At 43.7% G+C, this 20,610-nt stretch overlaps 1 long non-coding RNA gene across 8 annotated transcripts; it reads right to left on the reverse strand.

Moving 5' to 3' along the window:
• Nucleotides 1-3,431: 3,431 nt before the first annotated feature.
• Nucleotides 3,432-10,625, reverse strand: LOC136535034 (uncharacterized). Of its 8 annotated transcripts, none has more exons than XR_010778908.1 (9): nt 9,364-10,625; nt 8,759-8,814; nt 8,048-8,541; nt 7,787-7,958; nt 7,314-7,339; nt 6,271-6,448; nt 6,048-6,103; nt 4,224-4,279; nt 3,432-3,928 (listed from the first exon to the last, which is right to left on the reverse strand). It is a non-coding gene; the product is annotated as an uncharacterized lncRNA (long non-coding RNA). The 8 variants fall into 8 exon arrangements; XR_010778910.1 differs by having other exon boundaries at nt 7,278-7,339; XR_010778912.1 differs by having other exon boundaries at nt 6,271-7,958; nt 8,048-8,108; nt 8,430-8,541.
• Between the last annotated feature and the right edge of the window lie 9,985 nt (nt 10,626-20,610).

The following is a 20,610-nucleotide window of genomic DNA, read 5'->3' on the forward strand; positions in this document are numbered from 1 at the left end:
GCCGTCGGAGTCTAGACTTCTTCGCTATTTGAGCACGAGAAGAACAGTGCTTTCCACTGGCTGCACACACGAGTAGCCACTCTGTTTCATCATCTTATTAATATTTGGCCAATAAAGAGCCTCCACACATCAGTTATTTAAGGCATGAGACTATCACATCAATTTTTATGTGAATTAATTTTAGTATGATAGTAGACGCATTTTTAATAGTCCTTCCCTCCTTAAATAAATAAGCTTCTATAGTTGCCCTAAGATAACTTTTAAATTTTAACTAAGTTTGTGAAAATTAACAGTGACATTTATGACATCATAAACTTGAAGTTAGTACTGTGTGCTTTTGAACAGCTATCGGCCCTCAAAATCAATTTTTATAAAAGTGAAAAAAAATTAACTCTTGGAGTGTAAAACAGTATATCTTCATTTTTAGATATTTGGGAATTCTTATACACCACCGTAAGATTTCTAACAAGGACATGTCGGTCCAGAAAAAAAAAACCTTGACAGTTGGAAGGGAAAACTTCTTTGAGCGAGGGCTGGGGTACACTGATTTTAATTAACTGAGTCCTCTTTTTCATTATATTCATCAATAACAATGATAAAAATGTGGAGTATTGGGGTTTTTTTGTTTGAAATGTCTAGTGTATGTGACACTATTGGTTACGTGGTTTGTCATCTATTATCCCCTAGTTCTAGTTCTTGTCAATTTGGATGAGAGTGAGGTCTAGGTTTTAAAAGCTTGACCATTAACTATTTTTTCAAAACATGTTTAGTTTGATGGCACTAAGGCAAGATGTATAGATTATATATGCTCTGATTTTTTTACACTCCTTCTGTTTATTTTATAAAGTGCATTGGGGTTTGAATAAGTCTTTATTAGAAGTTGACTACCAATATAATTACTCCTACAATGATACCCCGTTAATTGCTTCAAAATCAGTCTAGAAGATACATGAAATGTAAATGTAATTATAAAACTTTTATGTACTAAGTAAACAAATACTTTGAGTAATTATTGGCAAAAGTTTATGAAGTTTTACTTTTCTAAATCCTAATAGGTCCTATATTTGAAACAGAGGGAGTACATATTATGTTATAAGAAAAAAAATAGTTGTGAGAGTTATGTTTTGGAGATAGTGTTGCTCTTCGAATTGAATTACGGATCTAGAGGAAATAATATAGAAACAATGTCTATGTAAATAGTGGACGTGAAATAGGAATCTATTCACGCTTCTGTGTACATGTGAAACATATACAAATATATTTTGAGTAATAGATACTCAAAGCTCAAAATGCTTCACCTTTTTAATAATCATAAACATGCCATATATCTAATATAGAAATCAAAAAGGGTATTTTCAACATTTTTTTTTCACTTTCCACAATTCTCACATCACTATTGTCCCGTATGTGTGATCCAGATTCATCACTCTCCACTCATGCTCATACGAGGTAAAACGGCAAAGCTCAATGGTTGTACAAGCTATGGTTTCAAGACGTATTGAAATGGATGGCACGATCGTGAGATTAATCTGAGTCATAGATCGTCCATAACCTGAGAACAAGCTAGTATATGTTTTATTGCAACATACGTGCAGTATTTTATCATAGCGCTGCAAGAATAGGAGTGATCATACCTGGACTAATAAGAAAACAAGCGCGCAGAGGCTCGGCTCCTTGGCAACCCAATATTCCGGTGGCCGAAATCAGGAGCACGGCCTTGAGATCTCACTCTCACCTGCCCGAGCTAGAAAAGACAAGATCACAAGGCGCCTGACCAGCAGAATCGCCCCCCGCCCCAGAAAGCACCCCGCCCAGATAGCACCTACCCGTTCGCTTGCGTGAATTCTGGAGGAATCTGGATAATTTGGAGGAATGCTGGATGAATTTATGAGAAAAAAATATTGTTCCGGATGAAAAAATAAGCGGATCAAATCGGGTTTAAGGGCACACGAACAGGGTAAGCTAGCCGGAGGCCACTTGTGCGATATGATAAAGGAAAAACACGCGTAGGCAGAGCCGCGGCCGGGGAGGTTATCTCGCCAGGCGCCGCGCGCTGTTCGTACTTATAATTCTGGACGGACGGACGACTCGCGCAGTCGCGCATGTTAGCGTCGTCCAAGGAGGGCGCTCAGTCAGGCTCAGGCGGTTGCTTGCGCTTGCCGCAGGTTGACGGACGTGGCCCGCACGGTGCTTTCCTTTCGAAAAAGTCCACGCTACCTCCTTAAACCGGGTAAATCATCTCCCTGGATTTTTAAAACCGTTCGTTTTACCTCCCTGACCGGTTATAAGCGGTTTTTCAAGATGATTTTGTCTTTTCTTTTTTTATTTATTTTGGTTGAAAAATTATAGTAAATCACAGAAAAATCATAAAATAGAAAATTCAATTTTATTGGAATTCACATGAGTAGATCTACAAACTACAAACTACAGCTACGAATTAATTATTGAAAAGCATAGATCTAAAGCTACAATAAAAAATTTGTACTAAAGCATACCGTATTATATATTCACTGTGTAGATCTACTCATTTGAAGTCTAACAAAATTAAATTTTCCATTTTATGATTTTTTGTGATTTACTCTGATTTTTCAAAAAAAATAGCCAAAATAAATAAAAAAAGGAAAAAGACAAACCCGCCTTTGAAAACCGTTTATAACCGGCCAGGGAGGTAAAACGAACGATTTTAAAAATTCAAGAGGGTGGTTTACCCGATTTTAGAGTTCAGACTTTCGCAAATGTTGAGAGAGGTAATGTGGACTTTTCCTTTCCTCTCTTCTCGGCTGAATTGCGTCGTGGGCCTCTGAGTTTTGGCCCGGAGGCCGAAAGCCCCAAAAACAGAAGCGCTACTGAATGGGATTTAAGCCTAAGGTATATATATACAGACACACACGACTAGTTGAGTAGATCTGAGCTGCTTACGTGGGTTAGGAAGCTCAGTCTCCGTAGAATGGCCTGATTCTTCCCCTCTCAAAACAAAAGAAGAGAGAGAGAAGGTGGCCTGAATTGGCCCAAAATAGTTTCCATTGACCATCGACTTTACTTTTTTTTAGATAATGACCATCGACTTTACTGCCCTCATGATTATGGATAATCAGTATCAATCAGCAGTTCTTTGGTTTCATGCCCAGGTAGCTGTCTGCTAGGCAGCTCTTTTTAGGCTATTGATTTCAGTCGCTTGGTCGTGGAGATCACTGCCTGGAGGTAAGCTGTATACCAGGCCATAGTTGCACGAATGTTGGGCCTAACAGGTTGGTTGTTTACCCTCCACTTGATGCCACCACGCAGGTGCATGTGGCGCCGAAGATCGATGCCATAGGCCCATAGTCGATGGCAAGAATCATGCGTGTTTGAATGTCACCAACCAACAAACAGCTGCCAATAACTTTGTGGCGCTACTACAACTGTAAGCATGGTATTTTGGTGGTCCGGAACCAAAGCAGGCTCATTCAATTCAGATGTAAAACTCGACGATTTTATTCTGTTATTGCAGAGATTATTTGCTACAGTTAGCCATATGGTTGATCTCAGGAAACGGTCACACGACCGAGTCCCTGGGGAAACCCATCTACACGACTTGATTGGAGTGGCCCCAACAGAACCACAGTTGCGGCTCCACGTTCACCGCGCTCATAAATAGAGGCTCTTTTCCCCCTCTCGCGACCCAATGTGAACGAGAGAGGTTAGCCACGCAAACCGTAAGCACCTGATCTAACCTAAGCGCTGAAATAAAGGAACGGTAGTGCTACTGTCCGGACAAACGCCCATGTCAGGTCCGCACAATGCACTCCGTTTCACGTTCCACACGGGGCTCATGTCGCCCGAGCAACAAGAGTGAAGGGCATGCGGCGCCTCCGATTCGAAAGGACTCAGCTGTGTCGTCGTTTGGACTAGTCCATTACGTGCGTCCTCGCGCGCGCCGGCGAATCACCTAGTTAAGACATAGGTAAAAAACATGTTTAATCTTTGCATGTAAACAATATTAGGAGTTCAATGTAGATGTCATGCACAAAAACGGAAAGATTAGAGCTTTTTTTATATGGTGCAGGACACATCTACTCTGCATACTTTTGAAATCATGGTATTTTCTATGTGTGGTAATCACGAATTTACAACGCAAATTTTAGAACAGTGTCTTAAAACCTCAAGGCCACGCAAAGCACTATAAGGTAACACTGGTGATTAACAACTTCCACACTACTAAAAACCTGACAGTCGTAACATACCTGAAATCATTTCAATGTTATGAAGCTGAGTTAAAACCCTCGTGGCATACTGAAACCTGTTGAAAATGTGCACGCAAATTGGAGCATCAGTTTAGGAACTAAGAAAATAAATATGTCAGATTTTTAGAATAGGAAGGTAGGAGGAAGCAAGGACAACATAAACATAGCTGCGGCAAGAGATATGTTTACTATGTTCGAATCAATGAAATTGATGCTATATTTATACATCACAGTCACTGGGCTCAGCAACAGTCGCATGAATAAGGACATGAACCATTTTATTTTATTTTATTTTGCAATAGAAGCATGAAACAAAGTGACATGATTAATAAATGTTCGTCAACAAACCTATAAACTGAGTAGAAATCTACAGTGAGCATTACAGATAAAGTTTCAGACTTGGACAAATAAAAGAGAGTGTGCAATATTATCTGTATTCTCTTTTGGATAAATTTCAGTAAGACCACTGGACCATTGTTGGTTCATGCGCTCTAGGTTGTATTAAGTGTTCCTGAAATAACAAAATCTAAGTTCTATCACCAAATTGGCACAGTTAAGACAACACACTATATATCAAAGTTCTGAATATGATGGCTTGACACCTGAAGCACGAATTAAGTGTCATGTTTAAGGATAGTGAGTTGTGGTTGCAGTGTTGCATTGCAGATGTCTAGATAATCACCTAAAATTGAAGTTTGTTTTGTAAGCTCCAAAATATTTGAAGGATCTATTTTTGGTACTTTTATTGTCTCAAACTGCAGTCTATCAGTAGCTAAGTATTCTATAGCAGATAACTACTATGTATTTTATACATGTGTTAAGATCATGGCACTTGCTAATTTCATTTTTATGGGGTGAGAAACAATTGTATATGAAATGAAAACAGAGAAACTAATACTGAGGATGTCAATGTACGGTAAACACAAGCAGCAGACAACCATGAGGCTATCTGCACAAATAAGCCTATTTTTTTAACGCAAAGAAATTAACCTGATTAAAAATGCTTGTCAGAGCCATGAAAATAGAACCATCCGTAAGAATCAAATTTGTTTCCTTTTGGAGGCACTTATATAACATATATGTAATGATATCATCTACCAAAATAGTCCATCATGCGCGCCCTTGCGCGCGTAGTATATTAGGACGATTATCGTATACAGATGTAGAGGAGCGTGCCCTCGCTCGCGTCCAGAATTAGTTGGTAAATGTGTGGACGGAAAATCTAACCATGCAATAAATATTTTACCTGCACTCAGAAAGCCAGAATGACTACTAAATGGCAAGATATATGTAGCAAAAAAAAAAATGCTACCAAAAATGCTACATTTCAAATGGATCTCCATTGGATCCTTCATCAAGTGAACTGAGAAGACAATGAGGTCATACCACAATGGTTTGCTTAGCTTTGAACTTCTAATCATGTTGGTCAGGAGAAATGTTCAGCAAACCTTATATGCAAGCTACATGTGGGTATATTAATGACGACACAATGGCGAATCAGTGAAAAGGCGTTAGGTTGGCAAGACATTTATACCACTTCATGGTAGTCAGAATTTAGAGATGGAAATGGCACACACACACAGTCGGCGGCAATAACACTGCAGGAAACAAACCTAAATTCTGTATTTCAATGCCGGTATCAGAATATCAGTTAGTCCAGCAATTTAGGGATGACTGCTCCTCCATGATGAGGTATCAGAATATCAGTTAGTCCAGTTCAACATAAGAATTAACTTTTGTATAGCCATGGAATGATAAATAATGAGCATGACTAATAACACAAATATACAACTATGACATGGTTATTATCTAGCATTTGGTAACCTTTTGAAATGTAGGGAAATCTGTAGCAGGACATCACTTGAGGTAGGTGACGGTCACTATATTACAAAAAGAATAATTTCATCAGGTGTAGCACATTATCATTCAACAATATAGTGACTAAGTTTAAGTATCATGTGCGACTGAATTTTCTGAACTTAGCGATTTGCAGACGATGCACTGAAAAAATTCGTTTCATAAATGAGGCATGAAGTAAGTTACGAACCTGTTAATCAAGCACTTTGTGATTCTTATTCCTCACTCAGTTTTCTCCAGGCCATCAAATGGTTTGTGAGTGGGACCATATATAGGGGCGTAGGAGAAAAGGTCACCAGCCCACCACAAATAGCTGAAGTGCTTAAATCTAAGTTGAAAATAGCTGCCAAGGAAAAGAACAAACGAACCTGTCCAAAAGGTAGTAATTAACTGATTGATGGAAGAGAGACATGAAAAGGCAGCGCTGACTGGAGCAGGGAAATTAAGAAAGGGAAACCAAACTGTTTGAAGCAAAATAGCAGATCCTATACTATACCAAAGAAGGAAAAAGCTGACAGAGACGAAGAAATACAAATTAGGAGGCCTGTATATTTTGAGCAATTATCACAGCAGCAACAATATATGTTTATTATCACGCAGCAACTAATACAGGCCAATTAGAATGTAGCAACCAATACACAGCCAGTTTTTTAGCGGACAGCCGGAAAAAGATATATTTGAAATAGAAATTTTATATAGCATACAACAATATTATGGCATCGTTAGTCACAGGCAGAAATAGAAACCATGTAGAGAAAATAGTATGAAGTCTAACCATTTTTCATGCTACTACAACTGGTACATGTTCACTCTGTAATGCACTATTTTTTGCACATGGCAGTTCAAGCTGATATCAAGTGCAGCGCCACAGTGCTAAAAAGCAATTTGATCTGTGTAATACAGAATACTTTGTGGGAACACTAACAATAAGCGGCGGCTAGGTGCCTAAGTATTTGGGTGACAAAATACGAAAAATGAAAATTGGTTGAAATGGTTAAGAAGCTATGTTCTTTCCTGGGCAGAATGTGCAATCAGTTGAACACATGGCATATTCAATCCTGGAGTATTTAATTATTGACGATAAGGGAAATGGAAAACCGATAACTAATCACGTTGTGTAGTGTGGCGCAGGAAATGTGCGCTATATATTGTAATATAAAGAAACCGAATATGCTGAAAAAAAAACGCAAAGGAAACCTTTTTTAGAATTAGCTCCAAGAAATTTGGCGTTACCTCAAACCTCAACAAAGAGCACTTGCCTGTCAATTTGGAAAAATTTCATAACAAAATTATAGATATGTGTAAAGTAGAAGACTCAGACATAAATTTGAAGGAAAGAAAGAAAACCATGTCATCTGCTCTAAGCATTGACCTATCTAAAATATCTTAACTTATTGAAAATATCATAATCAAAAGTCAAAACCTGATATTGGGGAACATATTTGAATAATGGTTGTAGCAGGACATGGTGCGAACTCGTAATGCCTCACGTTGTATGGAGCATTTTTCAGCTAGACATGTTATGGACAACTATAAAAATCTATCAAACCTACAGGAGGTTGGTTTCAGAATATAATTGTGATTGCCAAATCTTTGAAACCAACAGGGATCTTCTTCGTATGGCATACATGTGTTTGAAACCACACTTGTGAATTTGAAAGAGACATTCAAGGGAGGACTGGAAAAGAAAAGGGATGTGAACTTACCAATTATTAAGGAACACGATCAAGTTTTTTATCTGAACCATGAAACCCTCAAATGGAAATTTGCAGAAACAAATCCTGTCATAGAGAGGTCTGTGCTGCTAGTTGCTGCAGCCGGTGAAGCCAGCTGGGCTACGGAGCGGCAACACGCTGACATAGCGCAGAGCTTCTGTCACTGTCGAGAATGTTGGGGAAAAATTAATAACAACGCCGATGAGGTAGCTGGCATCTTCTCGGAAAAAAAAAGTAGCACAAACGGTATACCAAGGGGCCACAAAGATGCTGAACAGCTTACAAAAAATCCAACCGCATGTCACCTGAGAGTCTGAAGAGGAAAAGATACTGAACTAAGAAAAATGGGACTTTACATGGTAAAATTTAGGTGCCAAGCATGGAACAGCGGAGTGGCTTTGGAAAGCAACCTTTTTTTGGCCGTAACAACTTGCAGGAATGGCAATAATAGGTAAATATCCCACCGCAGACAAAAAGGAAAAGAAGAACTGAACTGAAGAACTTGAATGAAAGAGTCACAGAAAGTGAGGAAAATAATCTAATAATGAATGGTAAGGGAGAACAACAGGCTGGCGTCTCTTTGTTGGTTGCAAGGTAACCTGGTCAGAAAAAAGAAGCAAGGAAAAAGAACAACCAAACCGCTGCAAGCATCGCCAAGGAAGAAGGAATTGAAAATTGATCCATCCACCGACCAAGGTGATCAGCACTTTTTTTTCGATCCTCCTCGATCCTCCCCCAGCCTACATCTGGTTTGTTGGAACAAAAAGATGCAGACATAGGTTTAAAGTGTCAAATCAGGTGAGTACCCTCCCCCTTCACTGAACCTAGGATATTTAGACATGTAGGTACCAATCTAAAGCAATGAGAGGTATATAAAAGGATGTAGATACACCAAGCAGGAGGTATCACAAATGAGATTGTTGCCATAATTAATGGCTATCACACAAATAAGATACTACATACCTCAATAGTTAAGCTTTTTGGCATAGGTAGCTCGCACCCAAAACGTTGTTGGTTTCCTGCACGGAAGAAACGAATAGTTTATTTATCCTAAAAAGTGAGAAGTAAAAAGAGTTTGCAACCATGAAGAGTAACAAGAGACTGTAATCAACTAAAATGTAGGAACTTTGGAAAAGTTCTATAGAACTATATGCTGATTTTAACCAATGCAAGGTACTAACTGTCGTGCTGTATTTCTCTGACCGGAATTATCTATCGTTTGTATGTAAGGAGGTGCATCGAAACTAAACAGAAAAGAGTTCTTGTAGCACGCTGTAAATAATAATTTAGAGGCAATGCTTTTTTACATTTGTAAACATTTGTAACTTAAAACATACGCGTCAATACCTGGCGAAGACCTAGATCAGCGGCAAACCCAGATTAGTGCCCATCTAAAAAAGATATCAGAAAAGGGGAAAACAGCCACAATGTCCGCTTCTCAAACACGACGCACACACCTGAACAGAGTAGCACACGTGTTCCCGTTGCAACAAAAGGAACGAATGTATTCATATGTTCATCGGTGCATGATAGATAGAGAGATGGGGACGGAGACTAGGAGGAAGCACCTGTCTTCTTGTCTCTTCTTGTACGAATGGAGTTAACCCATCAACTGTAGCGCAGATCAGACGAGAGGGAGCAGTTGGTAGTGAGTGGCGCGCGTCAAGCACATGGAGTTAGGGTTTCATGGAGCACAGGCGAACCGGCGGGAGCAGCCAGCGCCGTCGGGCAGGCACGAAGGCGGGCACCGGCGGTGGCTGCTGGGACCGCGCCGTGGCGGTGGAGGGCGGTAGCCGGGGCCCACGCGTGCCGCTGCGCACCAAACCGGCGGCGCCGTCGCCCAGGCAGCGCATCGCTCGGTGAGGCGGCGGCGCCGAGGTCCGGGAGGCACGCCGCGACGCCGGGAGAGAGAGAGGGAGAGGGAGAAGGAGGGAGGAAGGTGTGGCGGCGGCGGGAGCGGTGGAGGCGGCACGGTGTGGGAGAGCGTCGCGGTGGAGAAGGAGAAAGAGCTATGGGGAATGTTTTCGCGGAGGGGTGATGAACTGTAGCGTTCGGTGGAGCGAACGCTGAGCGCCGATCGCAGAATCGGACGGCTGAAGGATTTCAGGCGACGTGGACAGCCTGGTCGGAAACCGGCTTAATGATAGTATATACCTGCCGACGCTGGGAGAGACAATACAGCAGAAGGTACAGTCAGCGGGGAGTCAGCCTAGGCATTTGGTTAACCCAAACCGGAGTCAGCCTGCGCATTTGGTTAACCGAAATCGGTTCGGTTCCTCGGTTTTTAAGCAAATTCCGTTACCTGGGACCGATCGGTTACTTCAGACACACACGACCGATGAACTTCGGATTCCATTAATTCGGTTCGGTTCCGGTCCAACCGACGAAACCGAAACATTCAGTCTAGAGGCAAAAAGAAAAGAAAAAACAGTAGATTCGCCGTCGACTTCTTCACAATCGTTGACGTGCCCCTTCACTCAGGTCACCGCCACCGTGAGAGAGGTAGCGGGCACTGCCGGCCACCACCGTGGGAGAGGGAGTGAGCGCCGCCGGCCGCCCCGCGCCGCTGCGCAGGAGAGGGAGCGCGCGCAGCCGGCCGCCCCGCGCGGGAAAGGGAGCGCGCGCAGCCGGCCGCCACCACAGGAGAGAGAGCGGGCGCCGCCGGCCACCACCGCGGGAGAGGGAGCAGGCGCCGCCGGCCGCTACCGCGGGAGAGGGAGCAGACGCCATCACCGCCACCGCGGCACCACTCACTGTCGAGAGAGAATGAGAAGGCTCGGGAAATCGGGAACGGGGCAGTGGGGATGGGATACAGGAGTTGGGAGACCAGTGGCGGCCGCTGGAGAGGGACAGGAGGAGTCGAATGTAGTGCTGGAGTGCTTATATACGTAGGTTTCTTAGCTGGGCCTTAGATGGAATTTGCTAATGGGCCTCTATACAGATCTCGGTTATTTCGGTTAACCGAGCGAGGGAACAGAATTAGCCTTACAAATTTTGGTTATCAACAAACGCGAACCGAATTAGGAACCAAATTTTTCGGTTAATTCGGTATTGGTTCCGGTTATTTCGATTTGGTTTTCGGTTCTCAATCAATTTTGCTCAGGGATAGTGGGGAGGAGAGATGCAACACCGATATAATTTTGAAACATCCAAACACAACAGTTGCAATATACGTTTGAAAGCAGTTGAAACACTTGAAAAACTCACATGAAAACATTGAAGACCATTGCAACCATACGCAACATCCAAATAAAACACATACAACGTATGTGTGAAACATCCAGATAAACACACTTGAAACATGCGTCTGAAAACACACAGATCAAACATACATCTGAAACACTCGAAACATACAATTACAACATGCCTCTAAAACAATTGCAACATATGTAATATGTGCAACATCCATCAATCTACTTTTGCAACATTCACATGAACACAACTGCAATATACATCTAAAACGCGTGAAACACTTGAAACATATATATGCAACATAAGGGAGGAGAACGCTGGGCGGGTCGATTCTGGTCGCCGGGGTGGGGGGAGCGTGGTCGCCAGGGTGAGAGAGCGCCGCCGGGGGACGGGAGGGCGCCGCGCGGGGATGGGGCAGTGTCGCCCGCTCCTTTGCAACATCGCCGCGCCACCTCCATGGATCTCGCTCGTGCTCCATGGATCTCACTCGGGTGGTGGAGAGGGCCACCGGATCCGCGGGCGTTGGGTGCTCCCGGTGGGTGAGGATGCCGGGTTGGGCGCCATGGCTGCGACTCAGAGGTAGACGCGGGGCACGTGCGTGGAAGGGAGGAGGAAGCGAGGGACTAGGTGCGGGAGTGAGCAGAGTAAGGCGTCCGTCCGTTCCGGACGTCTTAACTGGAGCATTACCTGTAAAGGAAAGACCGGTACGACTATAGGATATCTCCACCGACCTAATTGCATCGGAGCCTGCATGAAGCATGCACAGGTCATCGCCGTCATCGCTCTAATGGCTTCCTCATCCATTAACAAAGGTAACCCGAGATCTCATCTAAGTTCAACTCACGTTAGGTATCCTAATCGGAAATAGAAGATCCTGTTTAAGTGCCTAATTCTAAGTTAATTTCTAACATTGTCAAACTACAGTTAGTTCTAGTATTGACATAACAAAAATCTTTTAAAAAGAAAATTCACTATTGTTAATTACGTCGGTGTTACAGCTTACTCGTAGCTCTCATCATTCACCGATTCCACGAAATACTAGGAGCTGGCAACCAACCAATGATGCGTCACTTGACTACAGACCATTGAATGAACAAGCGCGATGTTTCCCAAGCCTAAACCTACAGTACTCATGTGTGTTCGTACGTGCGTGCGTGACATCAAAAAAAGTCCGGAGGAGTAATGTGCCACTGATGGCACTGCATGTACTCCACTGGGGCCTTGTTTAGATCGAAAGTTTTTTCAACTTGATGAATAGTACCACTTTCGTTTTATTTGACAAATATTGTCCAATCGTGGACCAACTAGGCTCAAAAGATTCATCTCGTGATTTTCAACTAAACTGTGTAATTAGTTATTTTTTTACCTATATTTAATACTCCATGTAAGCGTCCAAAAATTGATGTGATGGAGAGAGAGTGAAAAAACTTAGAATTTTGATGGAAACTAAACAAGGCCTGGGTTCATGTGTTCGGTGGCGACGGTAGTTCTGAAAATCATATGTCACCTCAGCCATACCAGCCGCGTGTCTGAAACTGCAGTAAACTGGGGTTGACGACGCAGCACATGAACGATCGAGATTGCATCTCCTTATTGGTTTCAGCCAGACTTATTTAACCAGCCAACAGTATTTTTCTCTCATAAAAACCATCACCAGCCAGCCCAAACCAATACGAGCACCAACCAGCGAACACCCGACGAAACATAGTACCGTACAAAACAGCACAGTCGTATATCCCCCCGTGCTTTCTCGTCTGAAACTAGGGCTCCCGGCTCCATCATCAGACATCACACGTCGCTTCATCCGTGCTAGCACGGACGCATTATTGGGAGGAATGAAACCGACGTGGTCTGGATCCCTATTGGGCGGTCAATGCCGTGACGGCCTGCTCGCCGAGCTGGCGTCACTCTAAACACTGCACGTATACCTCCCTGGCACGACGGCGTAACAGTGCCGCTAATCACACATCGCGAATCTCCCTGCATGCTCGCTCTGGGCTGGCGACGATCTTGCTCGATCGTCGCTCATGGATGCTCTGTCTGTCTGTCACGCATGCGCGCTCACCTCACTAGCACTACGCTGCGCACGCATTTGCATTGGCAACTGGCTGCAGGAGGCAATAGTGGCGGTGAATGATTTCCAGAGCTGGGTGGGCGGATGGTCCGGCCAGCCGGGCTGGCGGCTGATGAGCCTGGGCATGCGTGCCCACCTCGGAACGTCGCCGTCGGTGGTCCTCCGCGTCGCCATCGATTGGTCAGAGAGACGTTCACCTAGCCTCAACCATCCCGTCGCCAGATTGACGACGAAAACGACGCGTATCGGTAGCCAAACCCCGGTCGTTGAAAGTTGAAACTTGAAAGGAACATGCATGCATGGGACATTGGGACGTCATACATTACATGCTACTGTCCTACTACCACCACCACCGATGGTACTCCTACGATCACTGTCCTACTACCACCACCACCGATGGTACTCCTACCAAAGATATTCTCGCTTCCTAACAAGCTAGTTTTTTCTAACTTTGATCAATTATATATAACAAAATATTAATATTTATAACATATAATTAGTACCATTAGATATGTCGTTAAATATATTATCATAATAAATTTATTTGGAGACATAAATGTTGCACATATTTTCTACAAATTTAGTCAAAGTTAAAAATTTTTGACCTGCACGCATCCCATAACGTCATCTGTTCTGGGACAGAGGGAGCAGGTGAATTCTTGAAATTACCGTGATTGGTGAAACAGTAAGATATGGGTGTGAATGGTGATACGCCCTATGAACTTTCTCCAAGATAGACACGGCAACAGAGATAGACCCGCTAGGTTTTGTCGACCCAAATTCATAGAATATAAAAATATGACCGTTAAAACATTTATAATCCGTCGCGGGTGCACTTTTGTTTTAGAGCAAAGCTAATAATACAGCCGGCTGTTGGCTGTATGAATACTTGTAGTTGCAGCCTATCTCTCAACCTACCTATATAGTAGTTACATCTTCACTATTAATACGTAGTCCATACGTCTCTTTCACAGAGTTTTTTGGTTCTCGTGCCTAAACCGACTGTAAGCTTACAACCCGCTTTTCCTCTCTTTTCTTCCCTCTCTTCTCTACCTCAACATTTAGTATGCTTGCAACTCCTTATTATACTAGTTCTTAAAACTCATGTCCACTCGGGTCATGCGGACCTATTGGGCCTCCGCTGCAGTATGATTGGATGGGGGTGGGGGTGGGGGGGGGGGGGGGGGGGGGGGGGAAGTAAGCTAGGTTTGAATTTGGGATGAGCATCCTCAAAAAAAAATGTTAAGTTGTTTTACATATGCCACTAAATAGAGACAAGTCTACTCGAAACAGTGAGACATTGTTGACAGATACGATTGAGTTACTCTAATATGCATGATCGACCAGGTTTAAAATATCAATGGTTTTACGAGTTTGAGTAGTACACTCTCAGATGCCACTCGCAAACGTGCTGGATCTAGCATTTTATTCATTAACAAACTCACATATAACAGGATAAAAAGCCTAGCAGGTTCAGGGTACGGGCTGGATCTAGCTTTTTATTCATTAACAAACTCACATATAACAGGATAAAAAGCCTAGCAGGCTTTGGGTTTCACCCATGTTTTACCGGTCTCTGAGGGCCGTTTTGCCAACCGCCAACTGACATAAACGAAATCGAATTTTATTGCGGGAAAATTTGGATTTCACGAGGGAGAAAAAGACGAGGCAGAGGGTGGAGAGTGGTACAATGCATTGGTGGGATGCAGGGGTGTTTTTTTAACATTTTTTGTAAACTAATTTTAAATCTAACGTTGTTTAATTTTTTTTCTAAAACTAACACTTTTGGCCGCGCCTATTTTCCTGGCGCGACGAAACGTCTGTGCCGTGCCATGCATGGTGACGTGGCAACGACCGGGGCGCTGACCGGTGACGTGGTAGGGTCTGTCGCGCCACCGATCTTGGCGCGGCAGTGACGCGTCTTGATCGGTGGCGCGGCAGAGCCGGCTAAAAGGGCCGCGGCCCAGTCCCGCCTGCCTGGCCGCCGCGTTTGCCCGCCGCCCCGCCTGCCCGCCACTCCCAAGTGTTGTCGGTGCTCGGCCCTCTGTTGCTGCCTCCCTCTCTCCCTTCCCTTCCATTCCCTGGCCACCTCCCTCCCTCCTCTGCCTCGTTCAAGGTAATGACGCACTTTTTATTTTCGTTTGAATGGTGGATTGAAATATTATGAATGGGAGTTAAGGTTAGGAGAAAAATTATGTTTGGGAACTATGGGCTATGGTTTGGAGAAAGATATTAGTTTGATTTTGTCGATGTTAAGGTTAATTATTTAGTTAGAAGTATGATTACCATGTATATTTTTGTTGCTATAAGTATTGGTTATATTATTTGAGTTGCAATGCAATTAATTATATTTTACATTAATTTGCGTTGTTTTGATTGATGTTTAATTTGAACCATTTTATTAGATGGAAGACATGTTTCGGGAGCAATTGTGGCGAAAACGGGGTCGTCCTAGAGAATTGTTCCCCCGATGAGTCTAACAAAGATGCTCCGTCCCTCCTGACCTCCCTGCCCCTAACTGTGGCTGTGGTCGTTCGGCCGAAGTGTTTCAATCGAGACATCCAGACACAGCGGCTCGTTGCTTCTACACATGCAGTCATTTTAATGTAAGTAATTGTTTCCGTATGCTTTTTTCTTTATTTGTATTACTAGGTTACTAATATTTTGTTGGAATTTTGTTGTATAGGCCCATGAGAGGTGCCTTTTCTTTCGGTGGATCGACGGTGCAGACAAGTTTGATCCTAGGTACCTCCTTTTTGATGATTGGTGGAGAGGGCGACATCCACGAGAGCACTTCGAGCGGTGGGTTCCACCTCCCTGTAACCCCCCCTCCAATGACGGCTAAGGAGAAGCACTTAGCCGTAGTTAGACGACTCGAGGAACCTCCTCTGTGCGATTGTGGAGATCGAGCCGTGATAAACCCTGAGAATACGTTGGAGTTTATGTGTCCAAACAAGCATGAAGTAAGTGCAAAGTGTATGTGTTGAAATGTTGAGCTATATATGTTCATGTACTAATGTCACCTTATTTAGGTATTTTCAATGGCGAAGTGTTGTTTCAAGGAGTGGTTGTATGGTCCTAAGAACCAATGGCCGGAAGAACCGCCAAAGGTTAAGGAAAAGAAGAAAGAAAGGGTAATTTATAAAGCACCTTCTATCATGTGCGAATGTGGTGTTAAATCCAACTATGGCCTAGTCCCTTCGGAGCTTGGAATATGCCATTATTGCGGCCATATGGTTGACTATGATGAGGTTGGTTATTTTTGTGGTAAACATAAAATTGTATTTTGTTTCTTTTGCTAAGACATATATGATATAATTTTTGGTTTGAACAGAGCACTAGGAAATGCAAGTGGGAATGTTATAATGGTCAAGCTAAGTTCTTGGATGAACTAAAGGGGAGGCAAGTAATTGCACAAAAGTGGGGATATGAACCTAACTACGTCAACCTATTCATTAAACATCACAAAGACAAGATGCGTGAGTTTGCTAGACAGCGCGGTATTCGTAACCCGATCGATGTTGGGCTTGATAAATGGGGATTGGAGAGACGGAGGGTGTTAGAGGAGGAGAGAGCAAGCAAGGAGGCAAGGGAGGCGACAAGAGTACAGATGCAGGTCTTGCACGAGCAAGTTGTTGCATTATGTGCTAGTGAGTGCTTCAAAGCCATTTTTTTCGTTGCCTGATTTTAAATATAATATAATCGCGTTGCTAACTGATTGTATTTTATACATGAAGGGATTGGATGTAGCGAGGACCATGATGGAGATGTGGCTCATGCAAGGTATGAGGAAAAGAAGTTAGATGAACACAGAACGTGAGCTGGTCGTACCATTCAATCACCGATTGTGTTGTCTGATGAGGGAGACGAGGATGAGGATGACAACGCCACACTGAGCGAGCTCATCGATCTAGCAGAGGCGAGCTTGCAGGCGGAAGAGGCTGAGGAAGACACTGGCAGATTGAGCGAGCTCATCACTCTAGCAGAGGCGGGCTTGCAGACGGAGGAGGATGACGATGCGTTCTTCACTCAGGCCGCAGAGGCCATAGATGAAGCGGAGGTCGCTTACTACAAGGCACACGTAGGTCAGAACAGTGTAGTTGAGCCTAGCCACATGAACGAGGAGGAAGAGAACGCGTTCTTGACTCAGGCCGTAGATGAAGCGAAGGGCGCTTACTATAGGCGAAAGGCAGATCAGAGCAATGCAGGTGACCCTAGCCATAGCATAGGTTTGTGGTAGAAGGATTGGTACTAGAACGACAAGTTGCTTACTCAGTATGTTTCTGACTGATGGTTTTTTATTACGCCGTAGGTTAGTTCCATGCTTTATTAATGATCAATGTAGCTATGTACTAGAACTTTCATCGTGTTGTCTTGTTTTCCTTTTGAACTATTGATGTATTATACCCATGTATCGTGTACTCGGATTACACATGGTCGATCTTAAGTGATCCCATCCGTTTATCACCCTCTGAGCCATTCGTTTGTCACTCTTCGATGCATCCAAGTTTTTTTAATAATAGCGAATGCGCTGAGAATTTCTAAAACGAACAAAATCGAGTGAAATTATTTTGAATACGCTTGGCTGGCATATATATCTTGCATGTTTCCCATGTATTTTAAAATAGTAGCGTGTAATTTATGTTATTAGCATCCAATAAATGTAAAATAACTAGGCCCACGGCGCGGCACGTTTGGCAGATTGATGTTCTCGTTTAGCATGCAAACCTAAGCCTAGGTTCTGCCATGCCATAGCCCATGGCGTGGCACTGACGCGCCAAGGCCGACAGCGCGACAGGACCTGGACACAGACAGAAGCCGACCAACCTCAATTCCAATTGAACGGGAGTTGCTGTCGGAGCTATAAACAACTACAAGTGCTGCCGCAACGCATTGAAACGAATATGAAGCAAATAATTGGAGTCCGTGCGCAAGTTGACAAGTTGAGACATAACAATTTAATTAGTTCATGAGTCTACAAGTTTTGGACGACAATATTCGTTCGACATAACCAACTAAGTGTTGCCAATGTCGGTGTGGGGAACCTCTGTGTCGGTGTCAGTCAAGAAGTGTGCTCGGTGCATGTCGTCGTACTCCACCTCAAGAAGGGGGTATAACTGGTGCTGCGTGGGAGGGGCCATCTAGTTACAAATTGATAAACAAAGGGTTAGAGTATTCAAATTAACAATATTCAAATTAACATTATGTAGCATTGCAAATTTTGAACTTCTATGTATGGACCTGATGCCCTCGTCTTCTATGCCTGCTAGCCTTGTGACTAGGATATTTGCAAACGGAGCAAAGATTCCTGCCACTGGTCTCGTTGAAGTCTCCCCCTCAGTACATGTCTTCACCATACCCTCTCATAGCGTCCATGTCCCCCTTGAGTCGCTTCTTCCTCCTCCTACCCTTCCCTACCTTCATTAGATCTGGATGCGGCACGTAGTCATAACCATTATAAGGTGGCAACTATGTCGGGTCAAAGTATGGCTCGAAACTCATCTCCCAAATACTAATGGTGTTCGAACAGAGATATAAGGGTGACATATGTGGCAAATCCTCATAGTTGTACCCGCAAATCCTGTAGGCTGTGATCATATGAGAGCAAAGGGCATGCAAGATCTGAGGGACGTTGCAGCTGCACTCTACCTTTTGAAGATCAACTCGGTAGTTTCGTCCACCATAATGTTCACCGCCCAAGCTTTTGCCACCCTTGCCCCGTACACTAAAGATATGGCGGCGGAGTCCATATGGCTCGGCGGTGTGCTGCTTGGCCAATTCCTCACCCTCCTTCTAATGTTCTGCTCTGGCCTTTCCAAAATGCCCCTGCTTAGCTATATTCCTCTACGCAAGTTCCCACCTCTTGACAAAATATTCGTTGCACTTATGAAAGGAGAACTCAATAATTCTAGACACAGGCAATGATCGAACTCTAGTGAATACATGGTTGAAGGACTCCGAGGAGTTAGTGGTCATGATGCCATACCTGAAACCCCCCTTGTCATATGCTAACACCCACTGAGCCTTCTGTTCCATCTGCGCCTCTAATCAGGCCTTTCCTGCTTCATTTACTATCTTGTCTAGTTCTCTCTTTGTCTCCTTGAACTAGTGCTCTGTACGTACACAACATAGAGCCTTTACCTTGTCACAAACCTCCTGCTTCCTCTGACGCCGCTAGAAATTAGCGACAAAGTGTCTCATGCACCATCTATGCACTAGAGGCGGGAACCCATCTATATGCTCAGCTGCAACATTAAGAAGCCTGGGTGACTGTCCAAGATCAAACATATAGTCTGAGATGGGCCTAGCACTTGTACATGTAGAAGCCGCATGAACCATGACCATGATTCATTATTCTCTTCCTTTGCCAAAGCAAATGCCATGGGTACTATCTGGTCCTCAAGATCAACTGCAACAGACATTATCAAGGTGCCCCTATACTTTCCTGTCAGAAAAGTGCCATCAACAAGTATGACTGGCCGACAAAACTAGAATGCATGTTTCATTTGCGCGAACGACCAGAACACACGATAGAGGACATGCCTCAACGGGTCCCGAAAACACATCCCTTCGGTGTCCACAAACCATTTCAAGCCAGGGTTGTAGTAATGCATTGCACATAAGATGCGGGGCACCCTGTTGTATGCTTCCTCCCAACTATCCCAATGAATCACCAGGGTAATTTGCTTAGCATGCCAAGCCTTTTCGTACTGCACATCGTACTTAACGAATCTAGATATGGACTATTGTATAGAAGACACTAAAATGTCGTTATTGTCATCAACGAGCCCCAATATATGATGGGCAAGGTAACGTGCAGTGAGCTGCTGATGATTTTCCTTCCTCCTATTTATTAGGCAAGTGTTGGGTTCGACAACTTTACTTATCCTCCACTTACCATCACTCTGTCCCTTTCATGCATTTAACCTCCACATACAACCGTTTTTGCATATCACATGGTACCTCAAGTCCTGATCCGAATGAGTGATGTTGTACGGCCTATGGTGATACACAACATAGTCCTGAAGAAAGAGCTTCATCTCTGACATTGTATTGAATATCATCTCCTTAGTTGCCATATCCATCATGCTGACATCCCTATAGTTTGAAATGCCCCTGAAAGGTACTATCGGTGTTTCGTATGAGCACCGGCAAGTAAATTTATAGTAATGCGCGTTAGGCTCACATGGTGCACTAAAGGACACAAGATTTATACTGGTTTGGGCTGAATGTCCCTACGTCCAGTTTGTTGTTGCTCGTGTTATTAGCACCATGAACGGTCTGTAGTAAGGGGTACAAACGATCGAGAGAGGGACTGGTCCCAAGTCTCTGATGGAAGGGTTGAAAGGAGGTCAAGAGCTTCGTAGCCATTTGACTGTGTGTATGTGTCTTCTTGTTCGGTTCCAAAAGTCCGTCCCTTTGTTGGGAGAAAAGCATCCCCTTTTATAGATGAAGGGGGTGGCTTTACAAGGATGAGGGCTTTACCTAATCTTGTGGCTCACGTCTACCCAGCCTCCTTCATCCCGATGAGTATGAAGGAAGATAAGTG

This window comes from Miscanthus floridulus, unplaced genomic scaffold (genome assembly GCF_019320115.1).
Source record: "Miscanthus floridulus cultivar M001 unplaced genomic scaffold, ASM1932011v1 os_2481_2, whole genome shotgun sequence".
NCBI classification, from domain to species: domain Eukaryota; kingdom Viridiplantae; phylum Streptophyta; class Magnoliopsida; order Poales; family Poaceae; genus Miscanthus; species Miscanthus floridulus.